Source organism: Oryzias melastigma, linkage group LG2 (assembly GCF_002922805.2).
Source record: "Oryzias melastigma strain HK-1 linkage group LG2, ASM292280v2, whole genome shotgun sequence".
NCBI lineage: Eukaryota > Metazoa > Chordata > Actinopteri > Beloniformes > Adrianichthyidae > Oryzias > Oryzias melastigma.
Genome location: NC_050513.1, coordinates 9,912,581 through 9,928,595, shown reverse-complemented (window position 1 = coordinate 9,928,595; position 16,015 = coordinate 9,912,581). Strand labels below are relative to the sequence as shown.

The following is a 16,015-nucleotide window of genomic DNA, read 5'->3' as shown; positions in this document are numbered from 1 at the left end:
CGGTGTCATGCACATGTCAAATTAACGCGTTTTAACGCGACAAATCTGACAGCCCTAATAAAAACATATGTAGAAACTTTAATTGAAACTTGCATAGAAATTAGCATTAAAACTTGTCCAGAAACTTCGTAGAGACTTGTGTAGAAACTTAAGTAGATACTTGTCTAGAAACTTGCACAGAAAAATGTGCGGAAACTTGAGTAGAACCTTGTGTAGAAACTAGCATAGAAACTTGTGCAGAGACTTGCTTTGAAACTAGCAAAGAAATTTGCCTAGAAACCTGTGTGGAAATTTGTCTAGAAACTTGTGTAGAAACTAGCGAAGAAACTTACGTAGAACCTTGAATAGAAACTTGCTTAGAACCTTGTGTAGAAACACTGTAGAAACTTCGTTATGAAACTTGCATGAAGTCGAGAGTTTTACACTAAAACCTACGCTTGTTTAAATCGATTTTTCATTGGGAGTGGTTGCTTGAAAGCGTGTTGCCAAGGGTAATGTCCGCATAGCTTCATATGGGCCATGTTGGTCGTCGGTCGCATTGAGGCTTAATGATCCATTGAGGCTTGTTCAGCTAATAATTCCTGGCAGCTAAATCAGATTTTGTTTTATACTTGGTGTAATCAGTTGTTTATCCCATTATGAGCTAAAAGTGCATCGCATGCCCAATGTGTATATAGCATTAAGGTAGCCGTACGAGCCTCAAGGGAACTGGAAGACACACCTGTGGTCCCTTCAAGATGTTGACACTCCTCTTTATAACACTATAACCCAGAAACCCACAGCATCTGGGTCAACACCCGTAGATGTGCATGTGACTACGACTATCCAAGTATCAAATTCCTATTACGGTACTTCCTATAAACAAATTCCCAATCAGCTTTGAATTTGTTTGGCCTCAGTTTCTTGTTTAGTAAATGTAGCCGTCTCAATAAAATCTCTTTTGATCTCTGTCTTGTTGTGTGGATTCTTGAATTTCCAAATGGATAATTTACTCTGAGTCTGCCCTCCAGGAGAGGAAAAAAAAAAACAAACTCATACCAGTCATGAAAATAATCCCGCTTTGACGCAGCGTCTGCCTCAGACACGTATTAATCAACTCAAAAGCCCAATTTGATACCAGAAAATTTCATTTGACCTTTTGCGAGCCATAAGTGAGTCTTGAAAGATAAGATCCCCTGAAAGCACGGCATCGATAGATCTGTCTGCCTTCTCTGGCTGTTTGTTGGGGATGGGGGTGGCAGCTGCAGCATACTGATGAGCCCATCGGCTGATTACACTTAAAACTGGCGTCAAGATGCATGCGTGCTCAGCTGAGCCTCTACACATGGAGGACGTAATGCTCTTTTTTTCGAGAAGTGTCGTTCAGTAAGGGTTTTTGTACTGACAGAATGGGTTCAAACTTATAGACAGAACTAGAAAATGTTTACTCCTGAACTAAAGCTTTCTCCTTCACATAACCATTCACAGTTTCAAAATCATCAGAATCTCTTGATCTCCTGACCCATCTCCTCTCTGCTTTCTTCCAGGGATTCTATGAAAAGTCCATAATGCGCTGGAGGAGAGCCAGCTGTGTCAGGTACGCCATGCTACGCCGACCCCTGTCCGTTTGTCAAATCGCTGCCCAGTCAGGGGTGTAGCCTATTTCTGGTTTTTAAAGGGCTCTTCATAATTGGCCGACACGGCGGACGCAGGTTTGACAGAGCGTCATGTTGGAGGGCAGCCAACGCCGACCAAAGAGAAAGCGCCAGAAGCCTTAAATAAAGCCCACTGTTGCATGGGAGGCTGCACGTGCTCAGATCTCCGGTGTTCTCTTTGTCATCAAAGAGAATAACTGGATTAATAATTGAAGAGTGATGCATCCTGCTGCCTCATATCAAATCCTTTCTTAAGTCTTTGTTGTCTCCACACTCTGAAGAGCCACTCAGTTTCATCCCACAGACGCTCCTGTGGTCTCTGCTTGAATGATTGATGTTGGGAGGTTTCCTCCTCGTTCCAAAACTAACATCACGGCTCTAATTGTTATTCATAAAGAGTTTCATGTTTTCCACGGAGCTATGAAATTCACAGGCACTTCGTGCAGCAGAGGAATCCGTCTTTCAAGATCATCAAAAGCTCTTAAAGACATTGGTCTGTTTATCGGTCAGAACATCATTGAGCCTCATTATCGGGTGGTCTCTTTGAAAAAACATTGCCACAAAATCTTGTACAAATTTAAACCGATTCGTTGCTATGCTGCAGTAGTTTTGGTGTTTGTTTGGACATCTATACATCTGTAATTCTCACTTTTGTAGACGTATAAAACTTGGTTAAAGCTGGTGAAGTTCAACACATTCTCATTCCCAACTCGTCACGTATTGACGTTTGATTAAAGACTCCTAAGTGTCACTTTTTGACGTTGCCGTTTTTTGATGTGCTGGGTGTTTGTAAAATCAAGAGACTGCAACCCTCGTGGACGTGGTACTGGATGTGGTACCGCACGCAGATTGGTACTCAGGATACAACTCTGTGCTGGTATCCTAACCAGGTACAAGTTTACATACAGGTCCTGGTCAGTTCCGATACTGCATGTGGTACATTTCTGGGTCTGGTATTGCATCTGGTACTCCGCCCTGGCCCGGTTTGCGCCAGGTACCAAGTGTGGTACTGGTACGGGTGCAGTATCACATCTGGTAACGGTTTAGGGTACCAGTACTGGATTAGTGTACCAATTTGCTCGGTGTCCCGGTACTGGATCAGTTCGGGTCCATGGCCTGGAGGTTGGGGACCCCTGATTTAATGGGAACAGCCAACACAGCAAAAAAAACGACGAGTTGGTGACACCTGAAGCATCAAAAACTGACACAGAGGGGTCCTTAATCAAACGTCAATAAGTGACGAGTTGAGAGTGAGAATGTGTTGCTTAGTTCCATTATGTTTTAGTCTGAAAATCATACAGATGAGATCATTTGAGTCTAATAGAGTCATCTTTATCTGCCTCCCAATTTTCTTTTAATTTTTGGCATGGATTATGCTGTGTGGAGCCAAAAGGAAACAGCTTTACAGACCAGAGTATTGATGCATTAAATGTCCACTGGTGCCATCTTTGTCATAACTCAACTTTTGACATTTCTTGGGGTGGCTTTGGTATAGAGATAGAGAGGTCGACCTTGGATCAGAAGTTCTAACTTCTTGGAAAATGTTAGATCATAGGTTAGGTTTTCACCTTGCCTGGCCATGTGTTGGAGTGTCCCCATATACTCTTTAGGGTCAGTGCCTTGCATTGTAGAAACACCACCATAATTGTATAATGGTGTGTGTATTAGTGAACTGCGAAGCATTTTGGAGTCTTAATAAAGTTAGAAAAGCACTATTTACTGTTCATTGAACTGTAATTTCTTGATCAAATCTTTGTAACAGCTATTGGCATCAAGGGTAGTATTGGTGGTTTGTTCGGTAATAGTATTGTACCTCGTCATCGTGTCTTTGGCTGAAAACATGTTTACTCAACCGTGATAGCAATTGAGTTGGATGTGTTTTGTGGGTAAAATATTGTTGAAAAAGTACAGTGTCCTTGATTTAAGAGAGTTATGTGTCACGTAAGAACATGCTAAAAGCATATTTAGTTTATGCTGCTTACACTGAGCTGTTGTTACCCAACACTAGCACATGTTCGACATCTATATTTTGAAGAGGCTTGGTGCAAAATGTCAAAATGGTGCAAATTTCATCAATCTTGTTCCAGGCTTTTTCTTTCACAGCTCTATTCCGATTTATGAAAGACTTGGTGTCGTAGAATTCCAACTGGGAACAAACTGCAATTATTAATTTCTCCTTCATGATCTTTTTTGAAATGGTTGACACTCCCCTAAAGGGATATCATCCACACGTCAATATCGAATCCCAGTCCCTGATTGGTCAAAGCTCAAATGGTTTTACATCCAATGCCCGTTCAGTGATCGTGCATTTTGTATGTATAGCTTGAAAACCATCATAGAAAATTGCAACGTATGAACGATAGTTTTTAATGTAAAAGCCAGTATATTTACGTTGACTTTTCATTGGAAGTGGTTGCTTGAACCCGAGGACGGTGTGAACGTAGCTTTATACATGGAAAAAAATGGCCCACACCAAGCATCTTCATTAGTACGGCAAGGGAAGAAGTTGTGGCGGTGTAGGGTTGAACACTCTGGCCTTACTTTGAGAAGGCTGTGGTCCAAATCCTTATTGGGTTCTTTTTGTGTCGAGTTTGTATGTTCTCATGGGGGCAGGTACTCCAGGATCCCCCCACAGTCCAATGACATGGTTCGTAAGTCAGTAGATGATCCCAAGATGTCCCAAGGTGTGACTCTGAGTGTGATTGTGTGGCCCTACGACTGACTTGTGACCTGTCTGGGGCGAATCCAACAGTAGCTGGGATAGGCTCCAGCAACCTCAAGGCTTCAAAAGGGTTTCAGCTGGTTAAAAAAATGAATAAATTGTTGGGAAAAAGTTGGAAAACATCTTGTAGGTGAATCTATTAAGATATACCTGAACTCATTGGTTTTCTACTTTGTGGTTTTCCTGGCAAGTGTGCCCCAACTACGCAGCTGTTGGATTAAAGTGGAACCCAATAGACACATTATTTTAATGTATTTTAAATGAAGAAAAAAAACTGTCTTCATTTGCTTATTGAGTATGCTGTTTATATTTACAGTATACATAAGAACCAGGAGTTTCTTGTACTTAGTGGTCTATAGTCAAGGTCACTGTAGGTGAAGCCTCCATGCTGGGGGCTGTGTGGTCCATCACATCATGAAAACTCTTTTCTCGTTTGGGAAGAAGTAGACAGGTGCATCAGCCAAACATGGGATCGGGTCAAACTCTGCCTCATTAAGACGTAAAGAGCAGCTTCCTGCCGAGCCTCCGCTTGTCGTGATCATGCCTCCTTTTCCAAAACCCCGAGAGACACAAACAGCTGACATATGTCAGATGCTTCATGTTAGATCAATTTCAAATCCCCTATATGCACAGCAAGGAAAGAAAAGGTCACCTCTCACCCCCACTAAACGAAGGGAATGGCAGCCTTGGAAATAAAAAAAACCCCACGGTGGTTTTAGCCATTAGCGGGCGCTGATGACTGCTGCCTACTCCCACTCACCTAATCACCACTCAGTGCGGCAAATTAATACATGAATCGCATTGCTAATTTGCATACAATTTGCATTTTCAATCCATCAAGGGTGTTTTAATGTGTGATTTTTAATTGCAGCCAGACACAATGCTTCTCTACCCCAACTGTTTTATTCCATTCAAAGCTCAAATCAGAAAAAAATGGCCCTTCAGTGAAGAACGCTTGAAGATGGAATTGCATTTAGCAGAAGTAGAGAAACTGAAATACGGAGGATTTTCCAGCTAGAGTTCCCAATGCACGATTGTTGGGATTCAAAACTGTCAAAGGTTGTAGACAGCAAGAAGTTTCTCCTGCATACATATACTCAGGGGTGGCGCTAAAATACCTCAATGCATGGTGCATTTCTGCAAAGTTGGTAAAAGGGAGAAATAGTTTAGAAAAAACCTTTCTTTTTAACTTGATTATCATATTTTTAGGAGCACAACATTTTTTGTCAATTTGGCCATGGATGCCACTTATACTCAGGAGCGACTCAGGCATATGTGATTTTGCATTAATAAATATAAGATCACATATATGTCATTTTCCCACTACCAACAGGTTTCCCTAGAGGGCACTATAGGTGTGTGTTTCAGTGTTTGTGCCGTCCAAAACAAACATGGAAAATCTGATCCTTAAATGTACATTTTTCTTATTTGCGTCAAGACATTTTTACTCTTGTTATCAATTTTTCCCTGTTTGGACTATTGTTGGAGTACAAGTCATCCAACTGGGTTACAGAATGATGGAAGTACCGCTGACAGCGCCCGTCATTCAGATGTAGCTCCTGTAGTAGAAGGTAAAGATCGCCAAACAACAAAAACAAAAGACTGAGATCTCTTAAACCCAGACATGGAGACGTGCTTACCGATGCGAATTTAAAGCTCTTCAAAATAGATAAACCTCACCACTCAACATCCTCGTATCTTTTATTGCATTGTATTCAGATATACAGTCAATGCTTCATGTAGCGACAAGGCTACAAACTTGACGGGAGCTTCTCTCACACGCAACAGAATCTTCTAGTTTCTAAGCACATTTTTGGACAAACATTGTGCATCAAATTTAATACCCATACAAAAGGGGCAGCGGATGCAAATTTGAATACTTGATTGGTGTAAACATTTTATTTTGCCAGGCCTAGCAGATTTGTTCCAAAGCGTTACCCTTTACTCGCAAAGTGCGACTATGCTGCATTCGCACCAGCCACGATTGGCGTGGCAGAGGCGTCAAGTTGCAGTGGTAAGTCAATGAATAGACGTGATCTGAGGTTTTGTGGTCCACTTTGGGCGCTGAGCATAGTGAGATTACCGCGGCAACCAATAAGGGACTTAGCTTTGAGCATGTGACGTTTTCAGAGACTCAATCAAAGGGTACAAAAATACATACAATACGAGGATTTTCATCCTGAACTTCTATCCATTTTTTATAACCCGCTGGGGCCGCGACTGTCCTGGTTACTTTTGGGTGAAGGCGGGATACACCCTGGACAGGCCGCCTAGCTTTCACAGAGTCCATGGAGCTGGAGCAATCACACCCGCTAGCTAGCCAGCCACCCAGTGGAAGGGTAGCAAGCCAGAGAGTGCCGCTGCCCAGGCTTTGGCAGAGATAGCAAGCTCCACTGCCCAGGCTGCCAGTTCTTGGGCAGTGGAGCTTGCTATGTTGGCCCGCTGACAGTTGGCTACCTGACAGATGGAGAGGCGCCACAGGTACTGTCGTAGCGGTTGCTCTGTGGTCGGGGCGTCAAGGTGTTGAGCGGTAAATTTGACATGCGTCAAAAGAGAAGCGGCAGACGTGAATTTAACATGAGAACCATATCCAGTGTGAATGCAGTATTACACTCCAGTACGACTTCGATATGATTTTTCGTTTTCTTTCTTTCCTCTTTCTTCGCTTTTGGCTCCTGCGACTTATACTGCGAAAAAAATACAATATATAGTTACTGGGAATAGCACTTGTATCTAGTAGGGCTGGGTTGATAAATTCGATCTAACTTGATGTAAGGTTAATAAATCAATAATTGATCCATAAAAGTAGAGATTGATCTAACGCATGAAGCTAAAGTCTGCTAGCTTGATGCTAACGTCTCCCATAGGACAGCTTATGCTAACACTTGGTTGGCCTAAACACACATTGCTGACTAAATGAACATCTTGATTTACTCACAGGCATGAATTTTCCAAACTATTTTAAATAAATATTTTTAAAAATAATCGTTGTGGTCTAAAATAGTTTTTTGCTCATACTTTCTTCTCCTTCTTCTGGAATTAGGTGTAATGCTATAGCACGATCGCCACCTAGTGGCCAAAGTGAAACGCCCTCCAGGAGAGGCAGAACAATTGTTGGAGCTTCTCCGTCTGAGAATCCATGTAACACTGTATGCTATTAACAATCTTATTATTATTTCACTAATATGTTTTACAATGTGTGAACTGTATCAGATTAATCTTCAACAGATTTCTAAACAAATGTATTTAAATGTGTAAACTCAAAATTAAATCGAATTGAGTTGAATTGAGTTGATCAAAAGAATCGAAAACAATTTGAATCTAAGTGATCCAGGCTCTTGTCAAATGAATCGAATCGATTCTGGAAACTATTGGCGATACCTAGCACTGATATCTAGCGTTTACAAGCCTGTTCTTTAGAATCTACTTATACTTCAGCCTATTCTACCGTCCTTGCTAAGTGTTTTTTGCCAGTCAGAAAGACGAATTGCCCAATCAACACTCAGTGGGGCAGCACTTTCCTGCAAAACAAATAGGATGGTGGATTTTGAAGACTGGGGTTGGGCAGTACTAGTTTTACCAATTCTGTTCGAGCATCATCAACAACCACAACAGAATGCTTTGTCTTTTCCTCATCAAGGTCCAACTGCTTGGCTGCCACCTCCCCACCGAGATAATTGAACAAATGCGACGAGCCACGACGCCATTTGTGTAGTTTCATCATAATTCTTCAAAGACACATCTGTGCGCACTTTGTCATGTCTCAATGCCAATTTTTCCATCGTTCGGTCCATGAATACATTACAACTCCAGGCTCGTTCATCTTCCTGGGCTGAATGTGACCAATGCCGTCATCCCCAAACTCTTTGAGCGCTTATGGCACTTTGTCATACATGGCTTTGTGAGCCAACCGCGGCGCGAGATCGGCCAATGGCAATGAGTTATTTCACTACCCGGCGAGATACTAGGGAGCACAATGCTTTATGCGGCTCTAAAAGTCGCTCCCAGATTCATTTCTTGGCACGTTGGAAGTCATTAGTCGATTTCTGCTGATCAATCAGGACTGAATCATGGCGGGTCATTAGGAATGTAAACCCTGAATGCCGGCCTCGGGGGAAAATCCATTGTGGAGCGGCGGGAGGTGAAAGGCTGAGTGGGAAAGTAGAAGGTCTATGTGGGTTCCGCGCTCCGGCTGTGTAAACTCTGCATAATGAATTGATTGTCAACACAAATAGCAATTTATTCACAAAGAGAGAAGAGTTGTGGGTGTTTTTCCCAATGAGGTGTCCGTTATTTGAGTTTGCAGGAGACGGGCCGTGGGATTCTGAAGCAGTGATAAATCTAATAGGCCCTTATTGCATTGGTTTGCCCCACTGACAGCTGCGGCTTGAAAGGATTTCCTGGTGCTTATGGCGCAAGCGTCTCCGGATCAGCAAAGTGACTGTTTTTGGTTTAGACATCAAAGCGGCAAAGATAGACTGTGATGGTCAGATTACATCAAAGCGTGAAGGGCGTCCAGTTGATGAGCCCTCAATCAGAACACCTGTGCCGTAGTTACCTTATTTGGATAGTTTAAGGGATTTGTTTTGAAATTTACTAGCTTTTATGTTTACATGTCTCTTTCGTAGTCACAGGCTTTAAAAAATATCCTATTGAATGATAATTAATCAGTTTTTCTAGGGCTGATGGAGCTTGGTGGAGGAGGATCAAGTGTTGGAACGCGTCAACGATTGACGACAAAATAGATTTTTAATTGCCTGCACTATTTCAATGAGCAGATGAATTGCCCCCTTTGTCGCTTTGTGGCAATTAAGTAAACACATTCAAAAAACAAGCCTCATTTGAAACTCTCATTAAAGCCTTGATTATATATGCAGTGGGGTAAAAAAAAGTATTTATTCAGTCACCGATTGTGCAAGTTCTCCCACTTAAAAAGATGAAAGAGGTCTGTAATTGTCATCATAGCCCAAATATAAGAAACAAAATGAGGGAAAAAAATCCAGAAAATGCCTTTGTCTGACATTTAACCTCTTAAAAAAAAGATTCGAAAAAAGATGCAAAATTAAGTGATGTCTTGGATTTAGTGGTACGTTATGAATTAGCAACCCCACCATGAAGGGGTTACTGATTAATTTAAGTATATTTGTGTCTACTGTTATCCGGTAAGCAACCATATGTTCTTATTTGGAATAAAGTTGGTGTTGGGAGAGGCTTTTGTTTTGAAAGCACAGCAGGAAATCGCTCTTAAAGTAGTTTTTACGTCTGTTTCTGCTGAATCTGATGGGTTTTTGTTCTCAAAATCTGTCTTTAACTTTCACTTTCAAGAAACATACAAAAGCAGATGCTTGTTTTTTATTATCTTTATTCATTTCTTTCATTTGTGTGACCTTCATGTAACATTAAAAATACATTTACCACACGTTTTTATCTTTTTTTAAAATATATATATTTTAGCAACATCTGGATCTTTTTTAAGACATCTTTTAATTTTTCCACGTTTTTTTTTATTTTTGTTTTCAGTTTTAACTAGTTAATAATAGATAGAGTTTGTTGGCAAAAGTTGAAGTTAAAGGAACATTTTCTCCAAAATGCTGCAAAATCAGTAAGACTTTCTTTAAAAAGGCAAAACTTAAACTTTTCTTTTTTTTCTGGAGGATTAAAACTGAAACAGTGGCTAAACTGTTGTGACTTTGGGTCAAAAAACTTAAAAAAATAATCAAATTTTACAAAACAAATAAGAACATTTGGACAACACTATGTGAATGACTTTTATAGCCTGAATTTTATGGTCAAAAGTAGCAGCCAAACTGCACTTCATCAATAGGAAATGCATTTAAAAAATAAAAAAAAAAAAAACAAGAAATTCTTGCCAAAAAAATGAAAATAAAATGAAAATGAAAATCACATTTTTTTTGTGAAAAGCAAAACAAAACATACCAAAAAACAAAAAAAAAAGTTCTAAAAAAACAGAAAAAATATTGTGAAAATCAAAGCGAATTATGGCAATGATAAAAAAATAGTGCTAAAAGCAAAAAAAAAAGCTTGAAAAAAAAGAAAAGAAACTGTTTGTGAAAAACTAAAAAATATATAGTCAAAAAAAAGAAAAATATATAGACAAAAACATAAAAAACAAAAAACTTATCAAAAAACAAAACAAAAAAAATCTCCAAAAAATTATTGCGAAAAAATAGGAAAAAATCATAAAAAACTTCAAATTACAAATTATACAATTAGAATAAAGATCACAGACAAGAGTTAAACTAAAAGCAAGCGTACCTATTTTTAAATGTGTGAAAAACTTATAATGAGGATTGCATTTTTGAACTTTTCCAACAAAATTAGAACAAAAGTTTCATAAGAGAGTTTAATCTCCAGTTTTTAAAGTTTTTTTTTTAACTTGAATGCAATATGCCACTGATTTTTACATTTTAAAACTTAAATAAATAGAGACAAAATGTCTTCAGGCTAACAGAAACACCTGCCTGGTTTTTAACCACTGGTTCATGTGAAGTCAGTAGTTTATACGAGAGGCATCAACGTGAAAACACATGGAAATGAAAGTATGCAACCCCCCCATCCCCCGGTCCTCTCGTACAGAAAATCTGCTTTGCCCACTCGTGCTCCAACTGTTTACCACCTGCTTCTCTCCCCACTTTCCATCTCCTGAAGGTGTTTTTTTTAATGTTTCCGTCACACAAACAGCGCGCCCACCTCTCCCAATGTTTGATGTCTGAAATGAGCCAGCCAGCGCGAGCCGCTTCCTCCTCGCCCCGATCCCCCTCGCCTTTTTGTGTGTTTAATGAGCGATTGCATACTCGTAACCATGCGTGACTTTGATAAAGCTAAACTCAGAGCGGATGAATGGGGCCCTCCCTCCGCACGCCAACAGCACACTTCATAGGCGGCTTTCACGCGTCGAACAGCTTCTGCCTCATTGTGGGAGCGTGGACTTCCAGGCAGCGGCGTTCTGATGTGGCAGAAAATTAGAATTGGGTTCCAAAGGCAGAAATCTGGACGGCCATACATCATGTCAAGCTTTTGTCAGTGAATTTCTATTTTTCTTTTTTTTTTTTTTCATCGGAGGGCATGAAAAGAAAGTGTTTCCACCCAAACATGTATTTGCATATCAGAAGATTTCGGTTTTGTTGCAAAGAAAAAATTGCTAAACAAACCTTGTATTTTTAAGGTTGCAAGAAACTTTTCGCAGCTTGTTCCGCTCCTCTTCGTGGGAGGCTTGGTCTCTACGTCTGGAAGCTCAAAGCGAGCTGCCGAGCATACTAAGCACTTAGTGTAGATGACATATTATGTAAAAATAATTCTGCAACTAATTTAGCTTTAAAAGGGCAACGCTCCCTCACTGCAGGAGCACCTTTTCCTCAGGCAGCCTAAAATTTAATTTAAGCTGAGAGAGAAAGTCCCAAAATCCTGCTCGGAATCATGATTTGAGGTTTAAATCTGCCCAAATTATGATACAGTGCTATGCACTAAAAGTTGAAACCACTCATTACAGTTTCTTGAAGCTTGAAATTTAAATTTCATCCTATAAATTGTTAGTATCGTATCATCTTTTCCACTGATCTTTTAATCAAGTTTTTAGCCAAAATCAAAAAGCCTTTATCAATTTTTAAGACATATTTTATCACCACCAGCAGCAGTAGCTCAGTAGAAATACAATTCTGGGTTGTGGATCATTGGCTAAGAGCAACCCCGCCCCCTTCCCGTCGCTAAGAACTCCGTTAGCGCACTCAAATGCAAGCTTGTAGCCTCAAGCTAGCATTAGCGGCGCAAAAATAACGACGAGCAAGATTGAATCAATCCAGTCGTACGGTTTTGAGCCAGAATCGCAATTTGCGAAAAAGTGTTGGACGCTCATCATGTCTCACACAATGTTTCATGAATTAACATTCAGTAGGTGGTGTTTATATGGCAAGCCAAAAAGGTCCATAATTGTCAGGAAAAGCGCCGTAAAAAGATTTGTTCATATATGAATTTTTCACAATTTTTAAACAGGAATCAACTTTTTCTGTTGTAACAACATGTTGGTTCATTTATATATTTACTGACTACAAAGAGAGATTTCTTTATTGTCTTCAACAAAGACAGGCTGTAATACATACTTGTAAAAATAAAAAAAAGAAAATGACAAAAAAAGAAACACTAACTGCAATCAAGATAATACTGTTTCTAAAAGTCATAAAAACAATAAAACATGTAGAAACCGCAGTATAATGCGGTTGAATCGAGCTTATGACTCCTGCATGAGAAAAAAATAGCTAATATACAGCCTTCTTAACCGCCCGACCATCAGAGGGACATAGAAACACCAAAGGTCATAGCCAATTTATTTAAGAAAGATGCCGTATTCAACGCACGTATGTGATACGACAAAATGGCGTTTTGAACGGGCAAGAACGGCGCTTTCAACAGGCAGTTTATACGCAGTAAAACACTGCTTTTTACACCTGTTTTGGGACAACACATGAAACCGTACTTGATGTGCTACTGTTAAAAGCGCAGTTTTTGATGGCCGTTTTTAACGGCGCTTTTCCTAGCGATTATTGACCCCTTTGGCTTGCCATATTTCACACCAGACACACAGGTAGCGACAGGGAGGGGGATTCTTCTTCTTTTGTTTCTGTACTGGTTATCAGTTCAGCCAGCAAAGCCAAGTGGGCCCCATATGGTTTAAAAGTGGGCAGAAAATGTGGACCCCGAATGGGTTTAATTTTTAAGCAAGCTAGCGAACTCCCGTTGGCTAGGCGGCTGGCTAGCGTAACAAGCCAGCAGACTCGTTGCCCACCTAAGCCAATGTGGGCCACCATGGAAACGGTGGACAAACTCATGTAGGGCGTCCGTTTTGCAATAAATGACGATGGTCCATTTCCTATAGAGTCAATGTCATAGATGCAGCCTTTCACAATAAAATACCAAAATAAGTTATTGGGCCCTATTTGTCACAATCATTCAGATTACATTTTGTTTAACAATTCCTTCAATTCAGAGGTTATTTTCCTCTTCCTAGAAGGCTGTATTGATTCCAGCCCGAGGAGCTGTTGGTTCCTGTGTTTTATTTACATGTTGGTGTAAAGGCAAAGGTCGTGACATCGGGTTCATTTTTGATCAAAGTTGAGATGAAAAACTGGTTGTTTTTATACAAGGTTGCCACAATGTAAGGGAGAGGACCCTGTCGTTGCATGAATATTTGATGCGTAATACCGTGACCTGGGCAGGGCGCATCTGAGGATACTTTGATCTGCTTCTCCTTGTTATTATTTCCTGTTCGGTTCATTTGTAGTTACCAATGACTCCTCACATGTCAGAAACATTTATTTTTTTGAGGATCTGTATGTTGGAAAGACTCGATAAAGGACTTCAAGGACTTGCAAGCCCCCCCCCAGGAAGCATGTTGACTCCTCCTCCTCCCACTCTCACCCGCCCACCTACCTCCTGTCTCCCATTACGGCGGGAAGCAGTGAAGCGCTCTGACCTTGCAGAGAGCTGCAGATTGCACCTGACTGCTTCGCTCTGAGCTACAGGAGGACAACGGCTGCAGGGAGGGGGGGGTGAACACTCGCTGGCGCGCCCAGTCATGCACTCGCAAAGAGTACATTTGCAGTGGGACGATGTATCTGGGTCTCCCAGCGTCCTCTGGGGGCCTCCCGATCATCACAAGGTCCAGCAGTCAACATGACCCTGAGACAGCTCTGCTGATCCTCCCCTCCCCCGCACACATCACACCTTCAGCATGATAAGTGTGTGGCAGTGTATGACCCCCCCCCCCCTCAACCTTGCTTTCAAGCAAAACCAATTTACAATCTGGGCCTGTTTTGTATTTAATCCGTGACCTCAGCCCTCCACCAAAAGGTGTTATGAAAGAGATTACGTGGAAAACTGCTTTGCTCAGACTCTTCCTTTATAACTCACAATTCATCCTACAGAGCGAGTACATGCACTCCTCTGAGGGGACAGGTTTTGTCCCAAAAAAATGCTGCACTGAAGAGGGCGGGGCCTCCTGCTGTCAAGGGAAACCAAAGTGGGAGGGACATAAATCGCCTCTGGAGATGCAGAGTTTTTAAGCAACGGTCCAGAGAGAGGGACCTGGTTGCAGGCAAGATTGCGCCCAAACACAGCCTTAAACTCATCATTAACCAAAATGTCGCAACTGTAACTAGAAGCTGAATTTGCATACCTAAACTAGAAGATTCATAACCTTAAGGCCTAATGTCTATCCTTAACCATTACCCTAACCGTAACCCAGTTCTGGTGGGTTTTTTTTAAGGGAAGAGCGTAAACTTTGTTCGAACTTCGGCCAATGATGCTCTGGCCCCAACTTGGGGCCATGTTGTTGTCTGCGGCCAGGTCCTCTTGAACACACTGGGTATTTGACCGGTGTTCTTGAACATGCAACACATTCTCATCCTAAAGTCGTCACGTATTGACCTTTGGCTAAGGCCCCTTCCACATCACTTTTTGACGTTATGGGTGTTCCCACAAACTTTTGCGCACTGGTCCTTGGGACGCGTTCAGTACAGGTACCCCAAACAAGCATCAGAACCCTAACGTTATCCTGGTCCGGTACTGGTTCGCATACGGTACTACGCACGGTTTGTGCCCTGTATCGTGTCTGGTACTGGTGTCAAGTTAGGGTTAGGGTACCGGTGCACTACGTGTTTTGGTTGGGGCCTTGTTCTTTAATGGGAATAGCTAGTATGTCAAAACCAACGGGTTTTGGACATGCAAAACTTAATAAAGTGACGGGGTGAGGTCCTTAGCCTAACATCAATATGTGACTGCGTGGGAGTGAGATTGACTGAGAACATACAATTAGTGCGACCTGTTAGGGCGATGCAAATCTTGGGATTTAGACACAAAAAAGTTCATCGCTAGCTTCATTATTTTGGCAGATGTGGATCGTGTCAGGATAGTGGCCTTGGTTTGTCTTTCTTTGAATAACAAGCGCAGACTTTGTCAAATCCATACCAAATTGGAGTCCCTGATTGGTCCAAGTTCAACTGCCTTAACATTTAACGAGCGTTCAATGGCCGTGGGTTATTTAAGGAAACAACCAAAAATGGTCGTGAAAATTTGCGTCAACATGACAGTTTTTAACGCAGAAACCGAAATGTGTGTTTACATAGACTTAAACGAGGGGTGGGCAGACACCAGGGCCCGGGAGCCATTTTAAACTGGAATAAATCATTTTGATTACCCTAATTAATTATTTTCCTTGTAGTTCAGAAATGGCACTAAAATGAGAACAATAAAAACTCCAAAATGTTCGGATTTAGAGTAATTTCAAATAAAGCACATTTTGTCCAGATCCTATGTTATTTATTTTTTTATGAGGTGAGTTACCAAAACATGCCACAAATCTGATCCTGGTCCGGCCCTTCTGTCAAACTTTAGAACCCTTTGTGACCCACGAATTAGAAAGTTTGCTCATTCCTGGCATAAACGTAATTTCCCGAGGCCAGCGTGTTTGTGGTTTTAGATTTCTCATAAGCTAGGTCACTGAGGACATTCAAAGGACAACCCCCCCCTCCCCCATAAGCACACCACACAGGTGTCACCAAAAGCAAACATTGCAGTTTGTCTTTCCTAAATTTAATCTCCATCTATTATTAATTCAGTGGGATCCAATCTGACACTCTGGTGTAAA

At 41.2% G+C, this 16,015-nt stretch overlaps 1 protein-coding gene across 1 annotated transcript in view; it reads left to right on the top strand.

Moving 5' to 3' along the window:
* The window catches only part of LOC112160051 (beta-1,3-galactosyltransferase 1), a 175,429-nt gene that overhangs the window by 100,218 nt on the left and 59,196 nt on the right, over positions 1-16,015 (top strand). Inside the window, exon 3 of the mRNA XM_024294384.2 lies at positions 1,527-1,576. The gene's annotated coding sequence lies outside the window, so the exon portion shown is untranslated. The remainder of the gene's footprint in view (positions 1-1,526; positions 1,577-16,015) is intronic.